The sequence below is a fragment of the Barbus barbus genome (assembly GCF_936440315.1).
Source record: "Barbus barbus genome assembly, chromosome: 48".
Lineage (NCBI taxonomy): Eukaryota > Metazoa > Chordata > Actinopteri > Cypriniformes > Cyprinidae > Barbus > Barbus barbus.
In genome coordinates, this window is record NC_136726.1 from 17,553,343 (window position 1) to 17,569,239 (window position 15,897).

Consider the following 15,897-nt stretch of genomic DNA (forward strand, 5'->3'; position numbering starts at 1 on the left):
GTGCTAGTTTGAGATGTTTATTTATGCATACACTAATGAGTACAGATGCTTTTCAGAAAAAGTATATTTTTCAAATATGTCACTTATGCTTACCAAGCCTGCATTTATTTTATTAAAAATATAGTAAAGCCATCAATATTGTTAAATATTATTGCAATTTAAAATTTGTGTTTTCAATTTTGTATAATTTTGAATGCATTTTATTTTATATTGGAAAACTGAATCTTCAATGGCCATTAAAAGAAAAAGTTTGCATTACTATATTTATTACTATATATATATATATATATATATATATATATATATATATATATATATATATATATATATATATATATATACACATGTGTGTGTGTGTGTGTGTGTATTGTAATTAATAGAATATCACACATGCTGTCCTAACTGGTAGCACTGGTAGTATACAGCATATATATGGTAGCATGTATATATACGTATATATCAGTATCAGATTTTTACCCGAAAGGTGTAAAATACAAATAATTGCTCTTTATATTATAACAGCCTGCACTGATGTTTTGCCACATACACTTGAAGATCCACAAAATATCATTTAATTAGCAATCCAAAGCATTTCTAGTTACCAGTTATGACAGCATGTGTGATATTCTATTAATTACAATTACTGCACCCTTAATATAATAAATCTGAATATAGATTAATTAGAATCTCAAATCCTCACAGTGTGAATGTTATTGGACCAAATTGAAAACATCTGGGATGCTTTCCTGAGATTCCTTTTTAATATTCTTTAATGATCAGCATGCTGTATCAGTACATTAACAGCCCAATGCACAAAAAAAAATAAATAAAAATAAAATACTAATGATATTTAGCTCAGGAGAGCATAAAGACAGTGGAAAACTACCCAACATTTCACTTCTTCCTGATAAGTCATGCTCTAGTGTGTGTTTTTGACCTAGCTATAATTTGGGGGATAATAAAGTAGAAAAATGAATTAATACACATTGCTGGTCTTATTGGAAGACTTATCGGTGTAATTATTGCATGATTTAATGTTTAATCAAAATGTAACAACTTGCTTCTCCTCTGAAATGACTTTCCTTTTTGGCTGACATCACTTAGCCTTCAGTTTTTAGAACTTTTTTTTTTCTCATTGAACATCCAGTTTCACTCAGAAATATGTCAGATTAAGAAAGTAAAATGTGCACATGTTGTGTCCAAGGTTTATTATAGATTAATCAAAAATACAGTAAAAATATTGATATTGTGAAAAAATTATTAGATTTTTTTTGTTAATGTATTTTAAAATGTAGTTGTTGTTTTTTTTTTTCCTGTGAAGGCAAAGCTGAATTTTCGGCAACCATTACAAGAAACATTTCTTATTATCATATCATCATTGCTGAAAACTGTTTTCTGCTTAATATTTTTGTGGAAACTGATGCATTTATTTATTTTTTCAGGATTATTTGATTAGACTGTTCAAAAGAACACTTCATTAACAGAATTTTAAATTATAAGTAGAATTTTTGTTACAGTATTAATGATTTTACTGTCACTTTTAATCATTTCATTTAAAAAATAAGGCATTGACTTAATTTTCTTCCTTGAATATCCAGTTTCACACCAAAATGCATCAGATTAAGAAAGTAAAATGTTCATATATTATAAAAAAAAATGCATTAAAGAGCATATTTCGATTGAAGTCAATGTAGCCTGTGAGCTGAGATATGATTTATGGTTGGCCTTACTTCTCTCTCAATCTCAAGCTCTCTCTTCTCTACCTTTACATGATACCTCATTATGTCTCCTGTAGGGTCATCGTTATTTTTCCTCGTTGTGGGACCCTGTTTAGACACAGATAGATTTACCATTCGAAGAAGACAAATGGACCAGACAACCTTGCTGGTTTCAGCTCTCCTGCGTTCTATCTGCATTCGATTCCATTGTGACCGCAGGCCATTGATTTAAAGGCCATCTACATTTATGTTTTTTTAAATCGAGGGTGATGCATTCTGACCCTACGGGTTCGAATCAAAGCTGAGTTACACTTCAGGCACCAAAGAACGGGTCTAGGTTACGCTGAACAACAAAGAGCGAAAGAAAGAGAAGGAAACCAAGACAACAGAGGTGATCAAACAATTTGACCATAGTGCAAGAGAAATATGCTGCTGCATTTGCACTCTCACAATCGCTGTTGGTGTTTTGATCTACTCACAGCAGCAGTTTAAAGATAAAAGGGCTCCAAAGTGGAGTGCGGCAAAACCAGCCTCGGGAGCATGATGGGAAACATATTTATAGGTTGTCGGGTCAGGGTTGATGTTGCCGGTAGCAGACAAAGGATGTGTGGGCAGGGAAGGTGGATTGTGGGATACAGACCGACACTCTGTGCTTCACAACTCCGCTGTATATTTGTTTTATTCCGTTAACATGGATCAGATGTGTGTCTTTTATTCAGAGTTGTGTTTAAGGGGCCATTTCATCTGATCTTTTCAGATCAAGTTCTGTGCGCTTGAAAAATAGGATCCTGTAGTTTTAAGAACGCAAAGCTCCTTCCCAGTTAAAAATATGCATATATGTATATTTTATTTTTCCTCCGGAGATCAGCTCATGTAGGTCATACAGTTTATGAATATTTCCTGTAATTTATAATAAAACCTAAAAATATATATTAATTACTATATTGTATGTATGTATATATCTCTACAATAAAATTGTAAACTAAAATAGTAGTAGTGAAAGAGTAAAAATTATATTAAAATAGTATCATATATAAAAACAATAATAGGCATAAATCATCATATTATATGTACATATATATATATATATATATATATATATGAGTGTGTGTGTGTGTGTGTATGGATATAATAATTTATAATATATACTTATTATTTATATATATTAGGGGTGTAACGATACGTGTATCGTGTATCGAACGGCTCACACGCAGTTCCAAATGGAAGTGATCGTCCCTATCCCCTTGGAGTGAGTAGGGCATTATGTAGTTGTTTGGAATGCACTTGGAGCATAATTTCCTCATTATCTTCAGCTGGGATGTTCCCGTGGCAACGCAGCACGGTGTGTGTCAGGAGATGTCGCTGTTTAAATGTCAAATGTCTTTTTATTGTTGTTATCATAACTGTTGCAAATAAACATATATTTCATATTTTAATTTTTTTTTTAAACATGCTATATAATATATAAAAAATAATATATATATATAACTATGTAAAATATAAAATGTATATTTTTTTTATGCTGGTGTCCGTCAGCGAATCTCCTGACGCACACCATGCTGCATTGTCACGGGAACATACCAGCTGAAGATAATGAGGAAAATAGATCGCTCCCTTCACCAAGTGCATTCCAAACTACTACATAATGACACTCACGTGCCCTGCTCACTCCAAAGTCCCCACTCCAAGGGGATAGGAATGATCACTTCCATTTGGAACCGCCCATGAACCGTTCGATACATGATACGCGTATCGTTACACCTCTAATATATATATATATATATAGAATCAGAATCAGAATTAGCTTTATTGCAAGGTGTGTTTGCATATACAAGGAAATTGTTTTGGTGACAGAAGCTCCACAGTGCGACAGAAAGACAACGACAGGACAGGACACAGATAATAAAAAAATAATGTACAAATATACAAAATGGACAATGTGCAAAACAGCACAAACCCAATATACAAAATGGACAATTTAGTATGTACAGGTATGTTAGGTGCAAATTTGAAATGTAATAAGTATGTGTGTTAAATAAAAAATAAAAATAAAAAGTATGATAGTGTTGTGTGTTTCATGTTTATTGTTAAGCGTTCAAATGTCCATGAGATGGATTGCCTGAGGGAAGAAACTGTTCCTGTGTCTGGCTGTTCTGGTGCTCAGAGCTGTGTAGCGTCGACCAGACGGTAACAGTTCAAAGAGGGAGTGTGCTGGATGTGAGGAGCATTTGAAGCATGAGGGGACTTCACACAGCTGCAGTGATCTGTTGAAGATCTGTGTGAAGATGGGGGCCAGCTGATCAGCACAGGATTACAGACAGGCTGGTGTCACACCATTTGGGCCTGGTGCCTTTCTTCTCTTGTTATTTCTGAAGACCTGGCACACGTGATCTTCACTAATCTGCAGTTCAGGTGTGGGGGAGAGGGGGGTTGCAGAAGGTGTGAATGGGATTTTTTCAAACCTACAATAGAACTAATTCAGATCGTCTGCCAGTTGTTGATTCTCCACAGTGCTGGGGGTTGGTATCTTGTAATTGGTGATGACTTTCAGACCTTTCCACACTGAAGCCGTGTCACTGGAAAAGAATTGGATCCTTAGCTTATGGGAAAAATTCCTCTTTGATCTCATTTTCCAATGTGTATTTGGCCTGTTTATACAAGACTCTGTTCCCATTCCTGTAAGCATCTTCTTTGGCCTGACGGAGCTGTCTGAGTTTTGCAGTGAACCATGGTTTGTCGTTGTTATAAGTTAGATGAATCCTGGTAGGAATGCACATATCCTCACAGAAACTGATATATGATGTTACAGTCTCTGTGAGCTCGCCAAGATCATTTGCAGCAGCTTCAAAAACACTCCAATCAGTAAGGTCGAGACAGGCTTGTAAAACCCGCTCTGTCTCATTAGTCCATCTCTTTGCAGTCCTTAATACAGGTTTAGCTGATTTCAGTTTCTGCCTGTAGGTTGTAATAAGATTAACCAAAAAGTGATCAGAGAGTCCTAAAGCTGCCCGTGGGACAGAGTGATATGCATCCTTTATTGCTGTGTAACAGTGATCCAGTATATTACTGTCTCTGGTGGGACATGTAACATGCTGTCTGTATTCTGGCACTTCACGGGAGAGATTTGCTTTATTAAAGTCCCCTAGAATGATTAAAACAGAGTCCGGGTGTTGTTGTTCTGTGTCTGTGATCTGATCAGGGAGTTTCTGTAAAGCTGAGCTCACATGCGCTTGCGGTGGAATGTAGACACTCATTTTTTGATATTTCAAAAAAGTTTGAAATATCTTACTTTACATGTTATGAATGTAAAATATATATGAAAGTTTCACTTTTTGAAATAAGTTACAAAAAAATGAAGTTTTTGACGATATTCTAATTTTTTGAGATGCACCTGTGTATGTATGTATATATATGTGTATATATGTATATATATATATATATATATGTATATGTATGTATGTATGTATATGTGTGTGTGTGTGTGTGTGTGTGTATACATTGTGTTTTATATTATCACATGGCTATTTTGGTATTTCAATGCTGTCCGCAACATCATGCACGTTTGAATATGTATGTCAGCTGTACTAATTACAGCTAGCATATATTTTCCTCCTGCCTGGAAGAAATGTGGCTACTTCACATGAGGTAGGAAAAGTAAAAAGTCGAGAACACTGATCGCAATGATGAGTCTAAGCATTAGCAGGAGCTTGATTATGTACTCACTTTTTTAGTATCAAAGCTGCAAGAACATATGAAGTATGGAGCACATCAAACAAACGCAACCAACAAGAGTTGCACATAAAAACAGACTCAGGCTTCTTTGTTTATATGTATGCTTATGGTATCACATCAATTTGCTGAGAGGATCTGGATAGTTATTGGAAAAAGGCATGAAATCGAAGTCTCTGACTAAAATCTGATCTGTTTTGCAGCTCTCACCTATTTAGAGAGAGAGATTGTTTGATTGAAACATTTAGAGTTTAGAGTCTGAAATATTATCTCATATCTCATTTTAGTTGCTGGTACCTTGTAAAAAGAACTTTATTTCCAGTCAGACTTTTATATAGATTATAGATATGATATCATACCATCCAATCAGATCAAAGCTTGCCGGTTTGAGAAATTCCCTGCTGGTTTTACGTTTAATATGCAATAGATGGTCAATGAATGCTTGTGTTTTGGTCTGATTAATATGAGGAACCGCTCTCTGAAGACCGCTCATGGGAGGTTCAGTCAGTGTAACTCAAGGCCTCGTAATGCTTATGTGCGCATATGTGTATCACAAATCTCTTTCTCTCCATATTATTAGTCTCAGTCTCTCTCTGTATTATATAAGACTTCCTGAAAAGCATCTAGTATAGCTCATGACACGCCTCCTCATTTTCTGGGACAGGAGGAGTGGAGCATTAGTGCAGATGAGAACATATTGTACTGCAATTTAAACAGAAAAAAGCCCACATATATTTGGAGAAGAGTATGTAGAAGAGCATTATGCATTATTTTTTAGTTTCCTTTATATTTGTTTGCATAAATATGGTCATAGCAGTTGCGAATGTGTGTGGGGTCTAATTCATGATCATTCTCGACTGCCTAGAATTTATATTGATCTAAAAATGTTAAATATAATAATTATATTGATCATATTGATATGCAGCGAGTTTGAGTTTGTTTGAACATGCACTGCTGCTGGGTCTATAACTACAGTAATTAATTTTGAGTGGTTACATTTGATGAAAATGATGGCCATTTTAAAGTGATAGAAACTTCCAGCTTGAATATAAGTCATAGTTCACCTTAAAATAAAATTCGGTCATTTTTTGGACAAAAATATCAAAGGCACAAAAGCTCAACATAATCTGAATTTTTAAACTGGTGCGACATGTTTGGTTGTGAGAAATATCAGCAGTTGGTATTTTTATTGGTATTAGCATTTTGGTAACATCAAACCTGCCCTAATGTGGCATATATACATATTGTTATTATTATTTATTATTATTATTGTTATTATTTTAAATTAGCATGCAGAAATAAATGCTTTGTTGAGAGTTAAAGTTGAGCAAAGACTGACTGCAAATTCCAAGACTTAATATTAAGTTGTTGTTGTTTTTTTCTCCTTTAATAATACTTTTACAGTGCTTAAAAAAAAAAAAAAAAAAAATCTATAACATCATTTTTTGTTTGTATCATATTAATTTATTTTTGTGCGTCAAAAAGTAACACATTTTGTAGAATTTATTTGAATGGTAAATGTATGTCTGCAGTTCTGCACCAGTATCAATATTTGTCTTTCAAATAAAATAAATAAAATAAAACATATATTTTCTATATTTTTTTAATCGATGGCTGTAGTGGCACATATTTATAAATATTTATATTTACATAATTATAATTAAAATTCTTGTCATTATTCAGGAGTTCCAAAAAGGGCACAAAAATCCAAGAATGAATGTATGAATAAAATAACATAAAATAAAATGGAAAATTCTTAATTTTTAAACTGGTGTGACATATTCGGTGTCAATGACAATGCCAAATAGTTTTGTTTTGTTTTTTTTGCAAGCAGAAATTTTTAAAGAATTGAAGGTGAAAAGTGACCAATGACAATTGTTTCATCTTGAAACAAATGTGGATTTGGTAAATAATAACAGAATGATCTTTTTGGGTCAAAAAAAATCAAAACCGCTTTTTTAATTGGTGTTTCTCGCATTTTTTAAGTTTTGTAAATGAGAGTTAACCATCAGGTCAGCATATTCTGTTTCCCCAAATATCTCTTTGCAAACTATACAGAAAAAACACACACTATCCACTTACCAAAACCACTTAGACATGAGAAACATAAGGATCAAACAGAAATGCTTCTGAGTCATCTCCTCTGCTCAGGAAGCTGTGAACATTTTCTAGCCGGTCATTATGAACGAGTCCAAGTGGGGATTTCTTACACTGACGTTTATATTAAGCACATCTATTATTTGGAACCGCTTGAAGTTAGTCAGTAGAAAACAGGCTGGCCTCTAGTTTAATAGGTTTGCAAACAAAAGCTTTGTCTTTCCGCGGTTCCCTTTTTGAGCATTTGGAGCCAGAGAAAGCGACAGGATCCAAGTGGTTTGCAATTGTAACGTGGCTGTTTTCTTCTCTTTTGTGTGCGCAGGGAAGCGAAACCGAGCATGAAGATGTCCAGAAACTGCTGGCACTGTGGAAGACTTGGCAGGTGAGTGTACAGGAACAGGTTGTGAGGAACACACTTTGGCTGATTGGAGATCAGGCACCGAGCCCCGTCTGAAGATGGGATTGCATGTGACATACACAAGCTGATGTAGGAACCGTCTCGTTGGAGAGGAAGATAGATGAGATCAAACATGTCTGAATTACAATTAGTCCATGCGTCTGGCGTTTAATAATTTCCCAGACATACTTCAGCCTTAATTCTCAAGCTAATCATTATATATTATAGTTAATCCTTCTCCAACATTTGCTCCAGCATATTTTGATTCAAGATAAACTTTTTGTACTCAACTCTGATTTTTGTTTTAACAATTATGTGCTGAAATCACCAGAAATAGACTAGTTATGACTAGTTTGTGAAGCTCCGCTGTTTTCTCCAGCATAATTTCAGACTGTAATGAGCAATGAAATTGCTCGTATCATGTGGAATTGTTTTTGTGAAATATGTATGCAGATTTTCCGATGCAATAGTTTGTAGGGCTCGCAAAACAGAGGAAATCAACAACACATGAAAAAAAAAATCTTTATGTAAAAATTTACCCCAACGGCTGTGTTAGTCTATATTGACCCAAAGTTGGGTTGAAACAACCCAGCATTTTTTAGAGTGTAATACTGAAAGATCCACTGAAGTGCCTTGAAATGAAAATCATGACTTCTTTCACTCCACTGGAAAGCATATGTACATTGTCTGAATCGTTCCCTGCCCCTATATAGTGCACTACGTGCATTCACCGTACAGAAAATGCTAACTCAGTGAACAAGTGACTGATTTCAGCTGCAGCTTCAGCATCTATTTATAATGTAGGGGGGCGGGACGAATTGGATTCTAGAGAGCATTTGATTGGACAGAAAGTTTGATGAGAAGCTGAATCTGTAAGTTTTGAATGCTTATATCTTCTGAATGCGAATTTTGTCATTGTTTTGGAGGATACCATCTTATAAGTAATCTTAATGCTTGCATATTCAGACTTACTATATTCATACATACAGGAAAAAAAAAAAAAAAACATTTAAATTTTCTTCTTTTCTTTGAAAATAAATATCATATTATTATTTTTTATTGTATTTTTTTCGAACATATGTTTTATATTTCTTAAAGATATTTTGATGACAGTATATTCTCCCATTTATGGTTTGGAGTCAGGAAGAAGTCTTTGAAAGGAATGAACACTTTTATTCAGCAAGGACACAATGCATTGATCAAAAATGACAGTAATTCTAACATCAAATAACATCAAATACAGTAATTATAATATCAAATATTTTTATTTTAAATAAATGCTGCTCTGTTGAACTTACTGCTCACCAAAGAATTATGTGGGGAAGTATCATGGTTTTCACAAAAATATTAAGGACTTAAAAAAAAGAAACAGAAAAGAAAAAAGAAAACTGTTTCTACTAATGACTGCTAAAAATTCAGCTTTGTCACCACAGGAATAAATTCTTTTTTTTTAATATATAATACAATAAAATATTTCCACCAAAAAAAAAAAAAAGGCAGACAGTGAAAATTGTGAGGACGGCTTTGCCATCACATGAATTAATAATTTTTTAAAATATATAATATATTAGAAAACAGTTGTTTTTAATTGGAGTAATATTTCATAGTTTTTCAATTATACATCTAACGTTTTTTTGTACATTTGCACAACTACAGAAGTCTTATTTCTCAGAAAATGCCAGATAATGGTTAAATGTTGAACTTATTTGAAACCCTTCAGTGGCGATGTTTATTAGGTGGAAAATCATTTTATTTCAGTTGAGTCGATGCAGAGTTATGAAAAATGCGTTTTGACTATTAATGGAGATCTCAACCATTTAGTAGAGGCTCAGATTAAAAATTAAAACTTTAGAGTCTGTAAAAAATGGAGGTAGGATGAATAGAGAAAATAATATAAATCTATAACATTTTGGATATAGATGGACATCCAGTACAGTACCTGCATTATCAATCCAGATTGCAGATTGTTTCCCTATATCATTCCTCCAGTGCACCTCATATTATATTCACTGTAACGGTCTGTGAGGGGTGTTTCTTTGGATGAGGGAGTGCTTGGTGAGTTATGGGTCTGTCCTAAATGTACCCCAGCTGAGTCGTTCCCCTGAGAGGGGAGCCTGGGTCAGCTGATTAAAAAGATAATGAGTTGAAGTGATATATTTATGTTTTTTCTGCAATATGTGGCCTTTTGCTGTCTCCCGTAGGAGGCGGTAACTGTATAAATAACAGATGGTGACATTGGAAGGCAACTGCTCCCTCGCCTTAGTTGTCTCAGCCTTTTCTGTCGCTTTGTTCAATTAAACACCACAGCGATTAGACCCACAACATCTGAAGCATCAAACACGAGGCTGCCTCCTTCAGAAAGGCCGTCCTGACTCATGCAGATCGACATTTGATCAGGACAAATGTTATTGAGGGAATGACTGTGTGAGAGTGGCAGAAGTTTTAATTGGACATACATTACGGATTGTACTGAGCAATGCAATTTGTGCTGACAAGTTATGAAGTGGTTTAATTACAGCAGGAAATGACAAATTGACCCTTTTTACTTTCTTAAAAGGATAGTATGCCAAAAAAGTTTCATTCAAATATTGCATTTTATTTATTTATTGCAAATAATTGCATTTTTGAAGTCATGGGGGGGGGGGGGGGGGGGGGGTACTTTAGTTTATTTTTTTGTTTGTTTGTAAATTCTATACAGCCTTAATTCACTTCGTTTATCCAGCACATTCTGCTAAATAACTCCTTAAAAATGGAAGTAGAAAGAAATATTTCTGGAGTAAGTTTTCTTTTAAATACTTTTTAGTTAAAACTTCAAAAAAAAAGAAAAGAAAAGAAAAGAAAAGAAATAACAAATATTATAAATATATTTAAAAAATATATCATAAAAATAATATATGACAAAAAAATATATTATTAAAAAAATAATATATTATATTTAAAACAATTTTTTTTTATTTTATTTTATTATTTTTTTTAGTTGCAACTTTGGGAAATAACTTTTTTGACATTGCATGTTCTTATTCATGTCTTTTTTTAAAGTTAAAAATAAGTTAATTCTCAATAACCATTCTCAATCAGAAGTTGCTAGTAAATTTCACAAACAATTACAAAGAAACGGCAAGCAACACTGAATTAAATGTGAAATTTTGAAATAGAAAGACTGAAACAGTATTTTCTTGTAAAACATACTCCAATAATCTGCTTTAGTTATAACTTCTAAGGAAAAAAGTTTATTTTTTGTTATTTGTGTATGCATGCATTTATGCATGTACTGTATGTATGTATTTACTTATTTATTTATTTGAAATTCTAGACAGTCCCTGCTTTCACTGGTTGTAAAAGTGACCAGCACCTTCTGCAAAATATCTCCTTCAGTGTTCATCTAAAAAGTTTCATGGGTTTTAAAGGCATGAAGAGCAAATGATAGCAGAATTGAAATTTTTGGGTAACTATCATATCATATTTTGTTGTCGTCGGGACACTATGTAGGGCAAAGTACAAAGCTATCAGTAAATAAGACCTACTCGCCTAGGGACCCAAAATACATTTGCCTGTTGAGGACACAGATGTGCAGTTTTCAGCGGTGGCAGACTGTGTAGAAGCAGTTTTATTATTCTGATCCAGGAGTTTGTTCTGCAAACCTGATCCGGTCAAAGGCAAATCTTCTGAGAGGAGACTGATTTCAGATCAGAGAAGAAAGTAGCCCTGGATGCTGGGTTTAATGCAGGGAGCACAGTGTGTGCCTGCACCTGCAGCTAAATTATCTGTTATTAATTCAACAAATGTAGTGTAACATGTAAATGTCTTGTCTCTGAAGCCCTGCTATCTGCATCTCCTGCTACCGCTGGCTTTTAGTGCTACATTTACAGAGTTCCTGCTTTTGATGCAGTAGAAAAGACATACTTTAAGACCAGACTTCCAATCTTTAATCCCTTCCTTAATTTTTTATTATTTTTTTCTGTTATTGTTGCTGTATGTTATACAAAGAAACTATTATTCAGACACTTATTTTCTTCTTTTTTTCTTCTTTTCTTTTTTCCCCCTCTGTAAAAAGCGAGAAGTCTCACTTTCTGTTGTAGCTGGTAAATTTTTAATACACATTTATGTAAAGAGAAATGTTTTGATCTTTTGACTTTAATGCATTTTCTTATATATTATATTATAACAACAAACTCTATGAATAACAGAACTAAGATGAGCATATACATTGTTTCTTTTGTAATTTTCTTTTTATTATCTGAGAGAGAGGATGGGAGAAAATGGTAATAATATTAATAATAATAATATTACAATTATTAATATTATTATTATTATTATTATTATTATTATTGTGTGTGTGTGTGTGTGTGTGTGTGTGTTTATATTGTCTAGAAATATTATATGTTTAATATATTCAATACTAATAGAAAATATAAATATAGAAAACGAATTAAACTATATATTGAACACTTTAACTTATATTACAAAATATTGGTTTGTATGTATTTTTATTAATTTGTTTTTATCTAAGAATAATATATAAAATAATAAAATATAGAAAAGTAATTAAGCTATGTATTGAAAACTATTTCAAATTATTACAAGCATGTATTACATGTACTACACAAATGTCCTAAATAAAATGTTATTGTGACATCAATTCTGTTTAATCATGTATAAAAAAAATTAAGAATAACATATTAAAAAAGGGAAATTGTAGGTCCTTTAGTATTTTTGTTCCTTTCTCCTTATTCATTAATTATTTTTATTATTATTATCATCATCATCATCATCATTTATTTTTATTTTGTATTTATTTTTTATGTAAACTTTGATGATAACACTATATTTGGTTTCTTTAATGTCTAGTGACTAGTGAGAAAACTGAAACAATGTTGTTGCAGGTTGAAAGGCAGATTTTCTTGTGTGAACATTTTCCCAGCCAGGTTATTTATTTTAATTGTTTTCCTTTGGTGTGAACACGTGGTGCTGGTGGCTTATTTGAGACTTGCATACTCTAGACTCTATATATCTGTAACCAATACATGTAATCATTTGTTTTGAATCGTACGACAAAATGTCAGTTTAGATACTGAGGTGTTTGTCTAACACAAATTGTTGTGATTTGTTTACAGACTAGAATGTGTTGCGTGGGGAACTGACTGAAGTGGCTCAGAATTACCACTTGACTTTATGATCCTGAAAGTGGTATCCGTCCTTCCACACCCACTTGACAACCTTGGAGCATGAGAAGGAACAAAGACTAACGACGCTAACGATAGTACGGTTAGCAGAAACACTCCGGGGAGGCGATTATATTAAAACCCGCAAAACAGGTTGTCAGGGTAACGTAAAAGTTGTAGGCGTCTTTCAAATAACGACAGGAACCAATAGCTTTTGGCTTTTCTTGAATTCCATTAAAGGGATAGTTCACTCAAAAGTGAAACTTCTGTCATTAATTACTCACCCTCATGTTGTTATAAACCCATAAGACCTTCGTTCATCTTCGGAACACAAATTAAGATATTTTTGATGAATTCCGAGAGCTCTCTGACCCTCCATAGACAGCAGGGATCCTAACACGGTCAAGGTCAAGGTCCAAGTAAGGACATCTTTAAATTAATCTGTGTCATCAGGGGTTCAACTGTAATTTTTCAAAGCTACAAGAATACTTTTTGTGTGCAAAGAAAACAAAAATAACGACTTTATTCAACAATTCCTCTCACCCTGGTGCCATTTTTATCACAACTTTTGCGCGTGCTTTGATCTGAACGTAAACAATGTATGCTGTTCTGTGTCAGCAGCACCACGCGCTTATACGGTGTTTACGTTCGGATCAAAGCACACGCATATGTCATGATACTCTCGGTGCCAGGTGAGAAGAATTGTCAAATGAAGTCATTATTTTTGTTTTCTTTGCGCACAAAAATTATTCTCTGAGCTTCTAAAAATTACAGTTGAATTAATTTAACGATGTCCTTACTACGTTTCTGGACCTTGATCGTGGTAGGATCTTTGCTGTCTATGGGAGGGTCAGAGAGCTCTCGGTATTCATAAAAAATATCTTAATTTGTGTTCAAAAGATGAACGGCGGCCTTATGGGTTTGGAACAACATGAGGGTGAGTAATTAATGACAGAATTTAAATTTTTGGGTGAACTATCCCTTTAAGTATAGTCCAGGCAACTTTCTTCTTGATGAGCTCTGACGGTCTACAGCTGTGCCTCGCGATGCGCCACCAGACGGGGCCCGTTTCTCCGAGCCATGTGTTGGCGGTCGGCCGCCGTCCTTGTTGCCGAACAGCTGTGAAAGAAACATTGGTTGCGAACACACAGATGGTTTCACCAGAGGTGAAACTTCATCATACATCAATACTTCCTCAATAAGACAAGCTTCCTCCCAAGGCTGCAGATTGAATTTGGTGAAATCAAACGACAGACAGCACAACATGTGATTTCTGGCAAAGAAGTGTCCAAACGCACTTATAATGCTGTGTAGACATTGATCGTAAGAGCAGATCTCCTCAGTGGTGTCCGGTCGCGACCCGATCGATGCGGCATCTGTGTGTCAGACACAATTCTGCCTAATTACACTAATACATCAAAGAAGGTGGCAGTGATGCCGGAGATAACGTCACGTCTGTATGTATGCGTGAGGAGATTATCTGCGGTATCGATTTCTTGTCATGTTTTCTGTGTTTTTGATGGGGGATATTTGGATCCGAATGTGTAATTGTTTTAGAAATAGAGAGAGAGGGATGTCAGTGCGGGATAAGGTATCCCATGATGCATTGCGCTCGTCTTGACTTACTGTTTTCAATGTGACTACTGGAAGCTATGGCAAATGGTTGTTGCAGTCAAGATGAAATCGAAACTGACCATTTTTGCATGTTCTGTTACATTACATAAACATTTTACATTAAGTTCTTGGGCTTTTTTTATGTTACACAAAGGAAAAATAAAAATAATATATAATGTATATATATAGGTGTGGATGATACATGTATTTGTACCAAACCGTCACGGTACGGACATCTCGGTTCGGTGCATGAGGCCTTACAACGAATACAGGCAATTCACCCCCAATCCAGAAGGGGGCGCCCGCAGTAATGCAACACTGTTTGATAACCGCCAGCAGAAGAACAGCGAATGCCATAGGTTGCGCACTTGAAAACAAAACCCACTAGACAGTGACCATGTACTGATTCTGAACGTGCCTCTCACATAGACTGACAAAGCAGTATACTTTAAAGGCTTGCGCACTCAACTGTTTGCGAAATGGGGCTTTGTGCTCGTGTTTCCTACCTCTCTCATTCGGCACAAATCCAGATGTTCCATAATATTTCTATATTTGCGATGTAACATCTGAATGCGAACTATTATTTATTATGTAAATTATAGGCTTTATACTTCAGTCGCGTTCCAATGGTGACACAGAGGAGGACGCTCTGCTCTTTGGTTCACTGTATTTTATTTTGATAAAGTAATGTTACCAACTGCGCTGTCAAGTTAGCATTGCTGTAACTGATGTGTTTTGTGTGTGTGTGTGTGTGTGTGAAATGAGGCTTTTTTAAAATGAAGAAAACAAATAGGATGTTGCTTATCCAGAGTGAGCAAAAGGGCTGGTAAAATCACTCTGGACCCCTCACATTCAGCACACTCCCTCTTTGAACTGTTACCGTCTGGTCGACGCTACAGAGCTCTGAGCACCAGAACGACCAGACACAGGAACAGATTCTTCACTCAGGCAATCCATATCATGAACACTCAACAATAAATGTGGAACACACAACTATAACATATTATCCATTCACCACACTCACTTATTTTATTTTTATTTTCCCATTTCTAATTTTCACATACTTGACCTGTACATACATAGTTGTCTATATTATATATTGTGTTTTTGCTGCTTCATACATTGCCTATTTGGATATTAGGATATTATTCTTTTAGTATCTGTGTCCTGTCCTGTTGCT